We start from the raw sequence: 14,768 nt of genomic DNA, 5'->3' as shown, positions 1-14,768 counted from the left end.
TGACAGTTCACCACAGGAGGAGAGAAATAGGGGTAAAGGGTGGATGATCCATGTTCCCAACAGAATTAATTTGGCGACAAAATGACAGTGCAAGTCGTAATGCCACTAGCGCTTTTGAAAATAACACTGGCACAAATGTATTAGCCAACACACATAGGGAAAGAGGTCATTGCTGCACGAACTGGAGAATGATGGTTGTATTAAAATTTGAGAGCAGATATTGGGGGGAGAAATATATATTGTTTAAATGTAACAGTAATTACAGTAGTGGAGTAATAAAATACTAGACTAAATGAGTAATTAACAGAGTAGGTAGGCTTTAAAAAGTGGACATGGGGTGGGATAGAGAGAATGGGAGTAAATTGGTAGCGGATTTCATTAGTACCAGCTTAAAGTGCCTGCAGTTCACTGCGAGGCACGCCCTGAGAAGTGTGAGAGGAGCCATAGAAAAAAAAAAAAAAGGATTTAAAAACCCTGCGATTATTTTAACTAAGTAACATGGTGCACTTAATTTAGAAACACAGCCACCCTATATGACAAATTTACCACCCTGATGTTTCCCTATTTAGCTTGTCAGTGCGTGATGCCCCACGGGACAAAGGCACGCACTATAAATAACTTATAACAAAAGCACAGTAAATACAAAGATCCAAAGGCCCATTTATACACTAGCACCCAAATTGCATATATATGATCCAAGTGTGTAATGAGTATCTTCACATAAATTAAGTGCCTACCCATTTTCTGGGTACATTTCGAATTGTGTAACAATTTACAGTCAGACCGCCATTGAACGCCACCAGGTGGTGACAGGATGGTGCATAGGTGTACCATTGGCTCCTCCCACTAGGACACTGAATAGTGTGAGAGTAGTGCAGAGATGTTAGGTCAAGAAATTGAAGAATATGTAAATTCTCAGGTCTCAAGCGCTTCCATTTAGTTTCTCGCCAGATATAAAGGACCCAGGGCAGGCCTGAAGACAACGGACAACCAACACCCAATGGCTATGGACTACAGTGGGACATTTTCCCCTCCTGACAGACTTTGTTAGAAGTGTAAGGCGTCAAGCCCTACAAAGCGGTGGCCACCCTGGCAACGAGGGAGCAACGATCAACAGGGCCAACGCAAGAGATTTTCATGAACTGCAAAATAGCACGAACTCTCCCGAGTTAGGGAAACATGGCCATCCTATGGTCCAACGCACACTAGCAACTAGAATAGGGACTGACACACGCATTTCCAAAGTTTAATTGAGTTTCATATTACATTTTTTGCACCTACAGCTGTAACACTGTTTTGTTTCTTCTCTTTTCCCCGCACATGCAGGTTGTTGCGTATGTATGCTGTTAGAAATGTGTAGGAAATTTCCTTAATGTTATCTTCCATTAGAAACTGTGAGGCCTACTGATTAAAACATTGTGTAGCATTCCCCACTCAATTGCCCACCCTATCAAGAACCTCAGACCCCTTAGAGCATGTTTCCCTGAAGTATATTTCCTTGCTTCCATTGAATAAACAGCCCAAGATTTTCCCTACCCATATTGAGAAATTTTGAAAAGGCGAAATGTCCAGGGGGAGGTTTGATTTTTGCCCTTAGTGATTGTTTAGTTCGCGGAGCTTGAGGTTACTAACAAGTACTAACGTATTAACGCCTTTCTTGCGATTTTCAGGCGGGCAACTTTATCATCTCATCAGCTGCAAGGACCCAGCAGCGTAAGTGGTTATGGGCACGCAAATAAGGACTTTTACCTTCACGATGGGACTATTAATGATGAACGAAATAATGGGGGTGGTACTTTGAAAATGATATGTAATAGTGAGCATTACCGCTGTATCCCCTGCTAACATTCCCTAACCTAAGCAGGAAGAGTTACGGCATCAGTGGGTAAGGAAAAGCTGCTGCTAAAGTAAAGCGAGTTAAGGGCAGACACAAAGGGAGTAAAACATACACATAACACACATATCAGAAGTGACCAACAACATGCACACATGTACAAAATTGGTAGGGACACCACTGGAGAGAGCTGTCCTGACTGTTCTTTAACATATGCCGGAAGAGAATTGATTACAATAGAAATTACTACAGCAGAGCACGACACCCATGTATGATAAGGTGCGAAGAAGATTGCAAGGGAAGACAGCAACATTGAGATTGAAAAATAAATAAATAAATAAATAAATAAATAATAAAAGAAGAAAGAAAACAAAAAGAGAGAAGAAACGAATAAAATAAAAGAGACAAAAATATGATAAGTGCCTAACGGAGTGAGAGAAAGGAGCAAAGATGGTTACTGAAGAAGGACGTATACTGTTAAGGTACCAACGTTATGTTACCAGCACAACAGTGACAAGAAGTGGACAATGATGCTGGATGCGAGAAGGTTGAGAGAAGTTGCGAGATGAGAGCAGGAACATCACTGCTTATGGACTACTATTGAGCACATGCATCTAAAGATCAAGAGAAACTACCACTGAATTGGGGGGGAGAGTGTTCATTGGTGCGCATCAGCATGCCCTTGTTGGTGATGACCAAGGAAGATGTGAAGAGTGACACATTAACAAAGATGGAAAACAACAGAAGAAGAGAAACAGACAGAGGAGTAAAAAGAAGGGGGAATTACTTCTCGAGCGAGACAGAAGAATGATTGGGTGAAGTACCAGAATACCAAAGAATGATCAGCAAAAAATGCATCTGAAAAGAGAAAGCAAAGAACTAGCTAGTGTTTGCATGGTAATGGATGACATCATGACTGCCTGGTTGATTGAAGGTGATAACGGAAGGACGAGTACCGAGCACAGCACCATTGTGCAAGATAGAGATACATTGCAAGAGAACAACAGAAGAAGTTATCGGAATGCAAATAAGAGACATGGTGATAGGAAGAGCCGGACTAAGGAAGAAGATAGCGGTGTGCAACATGGTTCCAGCAGTAATAAAGGTGGCCACTCCCTGTGATCAGAGGAAGTACGAAGGGAAGTGAGTGTGGTGGAACACAGAAGGCGAACACTCCTATATGTACTGTTCATCAACAACAATGCAGAAAATTATGGACACTTCAAGGAATTGACAAAGATATGCAGAGCGGAAGGAGGTGAATGTTGCTTGGTGGTGTGGGGGGACTGAAGAGGGAAAATCGAGACCAAACCCATGCCCCCTCGCCCCAAGCGCATATATAGAAGAACAGCAGGAAGAACAAGGAGCGCACTTATCATTTGAACCAGGCCCCAGCGCACCCATGGGTGACAAATATGCTGAAACACACCCACTTCACCAACAGTGCAACTTCCATGCTACATTAGAATCAATGCTGCAATATCAGAATCTACAAGCACAAAAATCCCTGTTTAAAGGCTTGCAAATGCCTATATGAATTAACATTGTCTAAATGCACAGACAGTTCATTTCACTCACTGAACACTGGCTGCGGGAGCCTCATCAATGTTCCTCGCAAAACCCCCCGAACTGCCAACGCCGCACATTCAAGATAAGACTGCCACAAATGCGAATAAATCACGGCAATCCAGTGTGCTTTTTTTTTTTTTCTTTCCGGGAAAGAAAGACATTTTCTCAAGGACTCGCACAACATGTAAAACATAACTTGTAACAAGAATGGCGCAGCCCAGCCAATCTGCGCCCAGAGCCCAGGTGCGAACTGCTTGTTCAGCTAAAAAGTTATGGGAACAAAGTCACATTGCAACAAGTTAGAATTAGGTAATGGGGGCTGGCACAGCTAAATCAACCCACTGACGCAAGAGGTTAATATCCAATTATCAGGCTCTCTATAAGGGCTACATAGGTAACCTACCACTTTGCAGCCAATAGCAGGAGGAGATAGGTTTCTGGGAGCTGATCCAATTCTGTGAGGTCAGCCTGCAGTGTGATTATAAAGCTGGCTTGCAAGCCAGCCCCGGGGGAGACGGCGCCTGAACTCGCGATGCACGATGCTCTGTGCTTTTCTTTTGTTTTTTTTCTTTTTTCTTTGCCTAGAAATAAATGCAGTTTGAAACATGCTGCTGCCTGCTTGGGACTCTGTTGCATTTCTGGGGGCCATATGGGAGGTGTTGGGGCCTCCCATAGCTGGTGAGGGTATGGCTGCTGGCCCCCCACTGCCCTGGGGGGGGGATCCAGCTTCTCCCCAACATCAATATTGACTTTCACCACTAGCAGTTTAACATTCAGGTTTGCTTAAACAAACGAAAAACAAAGATTGAATGGAGCAATGCAGGTCACTGACAGGTTGGTTCAAAACACACTTTTTCAGGGAGTAGAACATAATTTGCTGCTCAGATTGCCAGAAGGTGGAAGGTTAGTTGCAGGGAATGCTATTCCAAATATCATGTAATGAGGCCTGCCATTCCCAAAGAACAAATGAAATCAAAATGTATCTCCCTATTTGCAGAAAGACTTGCAGCCTGGACAGCCAGTATGAACAGCGCAACTCATGTCAGGAAGCGGCTTACACGGGGTTCTTATGAATCGTCACCCAAGCAGTGTGATTCAGGAGCGCACAGATGCATAGAATCAGGCAATACCATGTTCTCCCCTCCACACTCCATACTAGTAGCTTTGGCGCTGACACGTGATCGTGTTCTGCACCTTCCCTTTCATTTTTGGACAATAATAAATCAAACACAACACCATACAGTAAAATAACTGTAAATATACTGAATGCAAAAGAAACAGTGATGTAATATTAGCACTGTCCAGGATTGTGTATGCGCATGCATTTTGTGCGACCCGAAATAGTGCTAAATAAGAGTTCTACTCTTAACTGCCCCTGGGGTCCATTCTGACCCTGTAGGGTTTCTTTTAAAACTGAGGAAGTTTAAAAATAAGGAAATGCTCTTGCCGTGAGACCTGCCTTTCTTTGTCTGAAACATTTGCAAGATGCACCTTGTTGTCTTTATGTGCTCGGTTCCATTCCCATCATTGCACCACACTCTTTTCCTGTGCTGGCATCCAGCGTGAACCTGTCAATGTGAATCATTTGCAGCTGCAGGAAACTGTCAAGGGATGCTGAACATTTGAGTTTATGCATTAAGAAGTATTAGGATGCAAACTGTTATTGGAATACTCCTGAAGGAAGTCGATCATGTCTATAGGCCCTACTAGATAGGCCACACGTATACTAATATTTTAGTTTTGGTTATTGACATGGCACACCATGTAAGACACATCTGCTTCAGGAAGCATACAGGAATCTTACATTCAAATTGACGTTACTTTATCCCTTGTGTGTCACTATTGTTGTGGAGCAACTATCATTTACAACCATTGATTGAAAATAAATGTTTTCCCTACGTTCCTCCTCCAAAATATAACTAGCTAAAGCATTTCAGCTCTCAGTCATAATGGAGTGGTCTGATATTCTTTTTTTTAATTGTGCAGATAGTCACATAAAAGGACTTTTTACACATTCTTCATCCTTGGTCTGACATTCAAATACTTGTCAGACTTAAAGCTTGCTTTAGTGGTCTGGATTAATAGATTGGGGTTAGAGCATAAGCGATATGGTAACAAATACAGGTGAAATATGGATTGGGCAAACCAAATAATGTCTCCTGATATCTATGTGAAAGGTTGGGAGCAATGGTAGGCAGGTGATCCTATATATATGCTTCCGACAGAACATAAGGCTTTAGGCATCATTCAGGGTTTGGCGAATTTACATGGATGAAGTCAACGCGACAAGAAAAACACCTTCACCTGAGGAAATATAGTTCTCCAGTAGTAAAGGTCTTCCATTAAACAATAATACGTTTGTTCTGATGCAGAATCATCCGTTAAATATCACAGATCAAATAATGCACAAGCCATGCGAAAATGTTAAATGCATAATTACTCCTTACATTTACATATATTAATTACTGAACATTGATTTAAAATACATATAGCACCAATTATTATAAATTTAACATTAAACAACATTCCTAGCTCTCTCATTCAATTTCGATTCTACATATGTTCTCCCCATATGTCACTTAAGTCATTCTTGTCCATGTACATCTTACTGATGCTTTTTCAACTGCTCATACGATACGTTCTAATTCAACATTATTGGTTTCAACCAATAACATCTAGCATTGGCATAACATTAACAGTTTAACAAGACGGATTCTCATTTTCAATGTCCACCTTACAGGACGGCTGATTGGGGCAAACTTTAAATAAAAGTCACAAGCAGCAGAATTTTTAAATGAACTTTAAATAACAGGGTATATTAAGATGTTCATTCAACGTATCCCAAACAATACTTGCAACTCACCAAGTTCTTTTGTACCAAATAACAGGTTGGGAGATCATTATTTGTACAATTGTTCAATAACCCATCCAAGGTTTGATTTCAATTTTGCTAGGCTGATGTTCAAAATTAGCAATGCGATCACCCTTAAGTGCCATAATGTTGTTCACACATTGCAACCAAGGTAAGTCCCTGCTCTTTCTACTGCAAGGAACTCAGTGAACACTCTTCTAAAACTGTGTTAAAAAGGATGAGGACCAAATGTGTGTCCTATATAAGAGCAACTTTAACGTTATATGGTAAGCAATAATACATGAACCATTATTTAAGTTCTGCTTTAATCAAACAAGGACCTAAACACTCTCTCCATAGCTCTGCTGCATAGGAATCAGAGAACACTTGTCATGCCTTGCATACTCCGCAATGTTGGTATCACAGCTCCCCAACAAAAGTGTATAAAAACCGTGGAACAGCTCGTGTGTACTTATTCTAAATTACATTGTTCTTAGCCAGTTGAGATTACCTGTTTAGAGTACCCTGAGTACAATTAATCCTCACTCTCAGGAAATCAAAAAAAAAAAAAATCTACCTGATTCGTCTTTATTGCCATCCATAGTTTGTGTGTTGTTAATACTAATTGTCCCAATTGGTTGGCAAACCATACTTTTAGATGTTTCTGAGTTTATAATTAGACCTTTACCAATGGAAATGTTGCTACATACATTTGTTTGGGAAACCAAAACAATTTAATAATCATATCAAAGTATATCTAGCTTCTCATTCCCTAGAGATGAATTCAAAATTGAGTCGATATGAAAAGCACAATACATGTTGGACCTGCAACTCAACCACTCTTCCCTGAACTTTATCAAGTCCACTCTTGATAGAGCGAAAAAGGGAATTCTACCTGACTCTCATTGGTTCTCTTTCCAACCACCCTCACCGTCTACAGGGCACCCTCTACTCGCTCTTCACTCCTCTTAAGTCTGTGACTATCGACTCAACTCTCACAGCTAATGACCTTGGTGTACTTTGCTGCAAACGTTTCCAAAATCAGAGACTCTCTCTTGACCTTCCTCATGCTCCCTCCTTCTACATTGTACACTATGCATCTCTACCATCATCCTTTGTCTCTATCTCCCACTTTAGTCATAAATAATACTGACAAAGTCCTATCTCTACTGGTGAAAGCTAACCCTTAAGCAGGTTTCCGCTCCTGCCACTACACGCAAACTGCTCTCAGGAATATGTCCTGCTTCATCGCCTTGTGAAGCACTGCGATCTATCCTGTATCCTTATTTGTCTCGACCTGTCTGCTGCCTTTGACACGGTCGTGCACTCAGAACTCCGTAATACTCACTTTCTTCTTGGTATTCATGCTAGAGCCCTTGTCTGGATCTAATACTACCTAGCACCTTCACAAATTCTGTGTCCTGTCATAACAACACCTCTCAACTCACTCCTCTAACTGTGGGTGCTCCTCAAGGCTCTGTCTTGGGTCTTCTATTTACACTCTACATCTCTGCTCTTGGGGCACTAAACTCCTCCTTTGGGTTCTCATTCCAACTCTTTACCGACGGCACCCCAATCTTCTTCTCTTATACTGAAATGTCCTCTGATATTTCTATCAAAATGTTCAACTGTCTCTCTGCCATTAAATATTGGATGGCTTTGCACTCTCAGATGTTAAGTTCTACCAAAACAGAGGTGCTCTTCTTCCCTGACAAAGACTCTCTCTCATCTCTTCTTCTGCTTATACAGTTCCCACCTGACACTCTCCCATACTCCTCTTCAGCTAGAAACCTTGGCACCATCTACGACCCTTCTCATGCCTTCTCTACTTTCATCTGCAAAGCTGGAACTGCAGCTTGCCTTAACCTCATAAATATTAGGAACATCAGGCTCCTCCTTCCTTTCAACACTGCCAAGCATCTCCTAACCCCTCTGGTCTTATCTAAACTGGACTAGTGTGCCAACATACTCTTTGGTTTCCCCAACTATGCTTTCTGTCCTCTTGTCAAGATAAGTAACTTCACAAACAGGACTCTTTTTGAGTGCCCTCATTTCACACCTACTCTCTTGTACCATCACTAGGCTGGATGGCTGATGATGCAAATCAAGACCAGATTTAAATTTCTTCTCCTGGTTCACAAATCTAACCACAATAAGGCATGATTGTATCTAGCCTCCTCTATCCAAATCTACAAGCCTTCTTGGAATCTCTTCTCTGTCTCCTCGACTCCCCTTGTGGCTCCTCACCCTCCCTGTGTATCCTCTCACTTCCGCTCTTTCTCTCTTCTTGCTCCACTTGCCTGGAATTCTCTTCCCGCCGACATCCGAGAAACTAAGAGCCTACATCTTCGCCTGTGAGTTACACTCTTCATCTACTTCTCATCTACCTGCTAGCTAACTTTTTTGCTCATCTCTATCCTGCCTCTGTCCCTCACTTCCTCTGCCTCCATCTAGCACTTCACCCATTATGGACACATCCCGATCACAGCTAGCCATACCGCCTACCTACATTTAAAAAACAATGTCCAATGTTGGTTGTCCTTAATTTATGTATGTCTACTTATGTATTTCCCAGGTGACTGTTCCATTTACTCCCATCAACTTGATCAGAATGGCCCTCAAACACACCCCATTGAAAGAAGCACACTGCTTCCTGTCAACTTTGATTTCTTATTTGGTGTATGTTCTTTTGTGAACAAAAGATCATTGATCCTCATGTATATAAATAAATAAATAAATAAATACATAAAATAAAATAGAAATGTCACAAGGTTGCACACACGTTTCCTATGAATCATTTGCCCGGCAGTTTGATGAAGGAACACATATGGCCAAAGCTCTGCATTTATCAGCTAATTCCATGTTCTCCTCTTCACACTCCATACTATTAGAGCTGGCTCACACAGATGGCCTTTTTCTACACTTTTAAGTACAAACTTTCCTTTTTGGACAATAATACTGCAATCCCGAAAAAAACGAATGAGTAAATATGCTCAAACTAAGTAAAACACAGAGAACAAAGAAGTGGATCCAACACAAAACCCTGCCTCACTCTTTTGGTCGCTGGAAAAGGCTGACTCCTCTCATCACTTGATGCCTATCACACCACTGAATAGTTTCCTATATGCATCTATAAAATACTTCCAAAAGTTGATGTGGAACATAAATCTCCTCTAGGGTGACCTATAATTTGTCTTGATGATCTTTGTAAAAAGAAGTATTAAAATCCAAGAAGATCAGATAAATTGCTTGTCTCCTTAAGATGACAAATTTGTTCAAGATGAGATTAATGTGAAAAACCGGATTTACTATGGATCTGCCCATTCTAAATCCTGCATACATATGTGTGAAAAAGTTGGTCTCACTGTACCAGCACTTTTAATGAGACAATAGAACTGTACCAAAAACCTTCTTTTAAGAATCTACCAGTGATATTCTCTGATAGTTATTTGGATCACTTCTATTGCCTTTTTATGTAAACTGGAGCAATGTCTATCGATATTCAACTATGGGGAAAAATCCAACTTTGACTGAAAATATTGAAAGGTTTAGAGATAAATGGTATCACAACTACAGACTTGGATTTGGAAAGTTCTAAAGGAAGAAAATCAAGACTTGTGAGCTTAAAACATTTGTATGTATCCAAAGCACAAGCCATCTCTGTACTATTAAATGAGATTTGGGGTATCACTATGTGCCTTGTCTCACAAGTTGGCACTGCTACATCAAGCATGCCTGGTAGCAGGGGATTATCTATAATGACATGAAGTCCTTGACAGCGGTTTAACCAATTTAATTAAAAAATGTTTGCATCGTGTGGGCTAACATCAATCGCTGAGCCCTTAAAAGGCATGTTGAGTCTTCTTTGAAGTTGCTTTCAAGAGATCCTACCATATACAGTCGTGAAACTCCCAATTCCTGAATTTGTATCAAGTCTTTGTGCTTTCTCTTAAACAAAGTTAACTGATTAGTATTTTTTAGAATGTAATGTATTTAAATCAATGGCAATAAGTAAAGATATAAATAGTTATCGAGAAGTATATATTTTTTTATTGTTCACGTTTTCTGAAGTTTGTGCATTGTTTATGTTTTGTGAGTATGTGACTCTTTGTTTAGGTTTTATAGCTAATACACATGGTCAAACAATTGCTTTATTATTTGTACACTTACATACACCATATTATGATTTCTGTAAATGCAATGTTCTTGTTTCAACCTTGAACACACATCACTTGCACTTGTCCTCTGAAAAAAAAGGTTTAACTTTAACTCTAAAACAAATTTGGTGCATACAAACCCATGAGAAAATATCTGCTCAAATGTAAGAAATGTGGATGATTTCATCTTGGTCCAACCAATTTTTGGGAATTCTAATCTGAGGGTGCTAATATTATTCTGGATGTATAATCTGATGTCATGTAGATTGCTTGATGTAACAGGTAATTCATGTTTGTAATCTAGATCAACTAATTATCTTCACATGGGAAATCAAAGAAAAATGAAAAGATATTTACATGTTTGTCATGGATGTAGTTTCTACGATTATTTTGCAGAAGTGAACAAATATGGGTATCAACCAAGCATTTTGGTGTTTGTGTGTATCCTTGAAAGTATACAAGTAAAAGCTTTATTATAGATGTTTTAAAATAAGTTGTTGAAAACTTTCACAGAAAATCAAATCAAATGTGTAAAGGCATAATTGAACCTTCTGTTTACAATTTATTACGTACAACTTTGAACACACTTACCATCTTCTATGTGTCACTCAATAATTGGAAAATATTTGTTTAAAATGCATTACAAAATAACATGAAATTAAAGTAAGATATATTTTCTAAGTTAAGTGTGCGAAACACACACTCACATTTAACTCAATAGAAACATTATTCATGACTATTGTCAAATATTGAATTTGTTTCAGTATAACTCATTTTACATGACTTTGATGGTAATTTATTATCTTCATATGGCCAATAACTGTGGGTAGTGGAGAAAGGTGAAATTACGAAGAGGGACAGGTTACTTTTAAATGTGTAGTTTCATTATGTGCAGATCAGATTCATATCATACACAGCTGTACATATATTTGATTGAATTCCATGGTAAGCTCAAGCTGCTCATCATATTGTCAGATGCTATCTAAAACCATGCCCCAGACATAATGAACCGTGTACTTCAAGTAATCCCAACAAGCATGGTTGTTCATGCAACTAAGCCTCACATCGCTGTCACATGGACATTGTGGGGTCTGTGATGCTGTAAAGACTGGAAGGGGTATCTGTACTTCTTCCCTCGATATGGTTGGACAAAGGCAAAGAGCACCCCAGCCAAGGTTCTCTAGTATGGTAGAATGGATGAGCAACCAAGACGTAAGCTCTCAGGAGGTCATGCAGGCAGGTTCTTAAGTACAGTGAGTCCAAAGTGCCCACAAAGGAATGTCCACACATTATGTTAGGTGATAACACAGCTTCTTTAAATCAATTAAATCAATTAGGGCTGCTACCCATATATATATATATATATATATATATATATATATATATATATATATATATATATATATATATATATATATATATATGGCATGTGAATTCTTAAGTGAGGTGTAACAGCAAACAATAGGGAAGAAAGGAAGAAAGGCAGGTTAGTTGTGAACAGGGGCAGAATGCTTTCTTTAGGCAAGATATACAATTCTGTGTAAAAATCACCCCCCCACCTTGGCAAAAGTTAGGGAGTAACATATCTTGTCTTTTACAGCCCACAAGAATAATGTTCAAAAACCTTCTGCTTTCTTTTAAAAGGCTCTAACACTGCAAAGTACCTGAGAGGCCACAAGAGAACATGATCCAAGACAAATCTGGGACCCCTGGATGACTACTGAGGCTAGAAGATTCACATCCTTGTCACAGTACCTTTGGTGCCTTGGCAGGTGAAGCAGTAGCGTTTCTCGGTTTCACTCGATGATTTCCTCTGAGAAAGGACCTCCCCCGCCCTTGAATGAAGGAGCCACTGGGGTGCTGGGTCTAAGAGAAAAATTGAACCAAAGTATTTCTGAAGTGCATCAGTTTTACTCTTCACTGTGTTCTCCTTTGGTTGACTAATTTATCTAACTGTAGAAGCCCTTTGAAGATGAAACTTGTTCTGGGCTCCTTAAAGGCTTGGCAAATGTGACTAACAACCCTGGGACCCCTCAATCACTCGTGGCAATGAATGGATATGTCAATTTTAGTGTCAGGATTCGGAATATTGCGGTATTCCACCTTTCGATTATTCGGTGCTGCAGCCGCAGCATGGACCAGAGGATGGCTTCTGGCAATCTGGTCTCCACCAGTGGAGTGGATCTGGAACCTTCACCAAGTCAGACCTTTGGGACATCTTCATTAGATTCTGGTGGTGGGAAAACCACTGACTGACCTTCCTCTGCACTCAGCATCTCTGGACTCCCTCTGGCAGGAACAAGTGATCAGTGATGATGGCATCCCTTGAAATGTTGTTAGGCAGTTCGGAACTTTCGCAGCTCTGGGTATCTAGCAGCACTATGGAAGGTCACCCCCTCTTCTGGGCGGTAGACAGCAATGGCTTCCAAAGGTCACGAAACTCACCTCTGGACCCTGGGTGACACCAATGGACTTCTTTGACTGGAGATCTCTGGGCACGCCTCTTCAGGAATCCCACAAAGACCCCTTCTCCTGATGGCAGGCACACAGGACTGTCTTCTAGGGTACTTCTGATGAAGAGTAGCAGGTCACATGATGATCCCTTGTAGCTCGGGGAGAGGTCTCATTTGCAGGTCCTCTCTGTATCAGTACTTGGAATAACACAGCAGCTTTTGGATTACACAAAGAAAATGCAGCAGCAGACTTTTACTCCAACTGGGCTTCAGGGAACAGCTTCTTCTTGCTTCAGCTCCGACTTCAGCTTCTGAACCAATTGATAAGTGAGTGGTCCCCAGATATACACATCTGTTTCCCATTCAATCTGGCTGAGCCAGGCTCAGTTAGCCAATCAAGCGAAGGGTGTGCATGCAGCCAGACAGCCAGTCAGGCTCACAGGCATTCAGGACATTCACTCCACCCAGACAACCATAACGAATAATATGGAATGGGATAAGTACCCAGCCTTTCAGCACACTACATGCATTCATGTCAGTTTCAGTCAGGGCTGCCTCAGTCATTGTGTCACACACACATAAATCAGACAACCTTAACACAGAGTCTCTGGGAAGGCTGCAGTCAGTCTGACAGGAGGCAGCCCCAAAGCAAAATATAGTATTTCCACTCAACAGCCAGTCAGGAGCAAGGGACAGAGTCAGGGCTTCCCAGAATGTTGGGAAACAAGGTAAAATACAATAGATAACACGAGGGCACAGGGACCGTCTTGCCTTCCCACAGTGATCCATCTTTCCTGTGGAAGGGTCTGGGTGTCCCAAAATGGAGGACACTCGAAGCCACTGCCAAGTCAGCATTTAGCTGCCACCAGCCCATATCCTGCTCTGTGGGCAACATATTGGTACCCAAAAACACACATAAGGGTGCAAGGGTGTACCGTCACCCATGTGTGCCATAAGGGCACCCCATGTGTTCTGTTCACCAAAAGGAAACAATGAAGAGCTGCACTACCTGAGGTCCAGGCTGGGCCCCAGTGGAAGAAAACAAAGAGAAACACACACAGGGAAATGGTAGGACAAGGACTAGGAGGCACTGTACCTCCATAATGAATGTCCAGCATCACAATGCATACACCACATACACAGGCCATACCAATGTCCTCATATTGCAACATCAACAGACACCACAAACTTCCTCTCTGTGAAGTGTGTAACAGTGTGATGTATCTTTTCCACTAAGGTACCGACACAATGAGTCATGAGAGGAGGAGGGAAAGAGCAGCCAATCAATCAGACAGCCCCAATGTGCACATCAGCCAGACAATCTACCATCCCAGGCCCTCAGCCACATCAACTGCCAACACCAGTACTACTACAGCACTTTTACTGTGGAAACCACCATCAACATTACACCTTCCAATGTGGAAACCACTGCAACCAGTGCTCCCGCCATTGCAGAAACCACCACTACTATACTGTCAACACCTGCAGTAGATGTCCAGGAGGCTACGTTCATTTCTAATGAGGCGTTGAGTGGCAAACCACTCAGTGGCCATCTCTTATAGCCAGAAATTAGGGGACATATCACATGTGTGAGAGGAGCAATGAAACATTGACTACAACTTGTATGGGGACATGTTCATCTGATTTTGCTGGGAGTGATTAACAGAGATGTAATGAGGTGGGTGACACTTAGTTGGACACAATTTGAAAAAAACATATGAGCAACCAAACAACAGAGAGAAGGTGGAGGCATGCTGCTCATGGCTAATGTTGCATTTGCTTTGTGCACTGAAGGAAAAATCAATGTATTGAGGTATCAATTGTCAGTCAGTCAATCAGATTTATTTTTGAGGTTTACCCCCCATAAAATCACATACAATAAATATTACAATAAGACCTAGTAA

This window comes from Ambystoma mexicanum, chromosome 7p (assembly GCF_040938575.1).
Source record: "Ambystoma mexicanum isolate Mex_15411 chromosome 7p, UKY_AmexF1_1, whole genome shotgun sequence".
In the NCBI taxonomy this organism is placed as follows: domain Eukaryota; kingdom Metazoa; phylum Chordata; class Amphibia; order Caudata; family Ambystomatidae; genus Ambystoma; species Ambystoma mexicanum.
Note: the sequence above shows the minus strand (reverse complement) of the source record.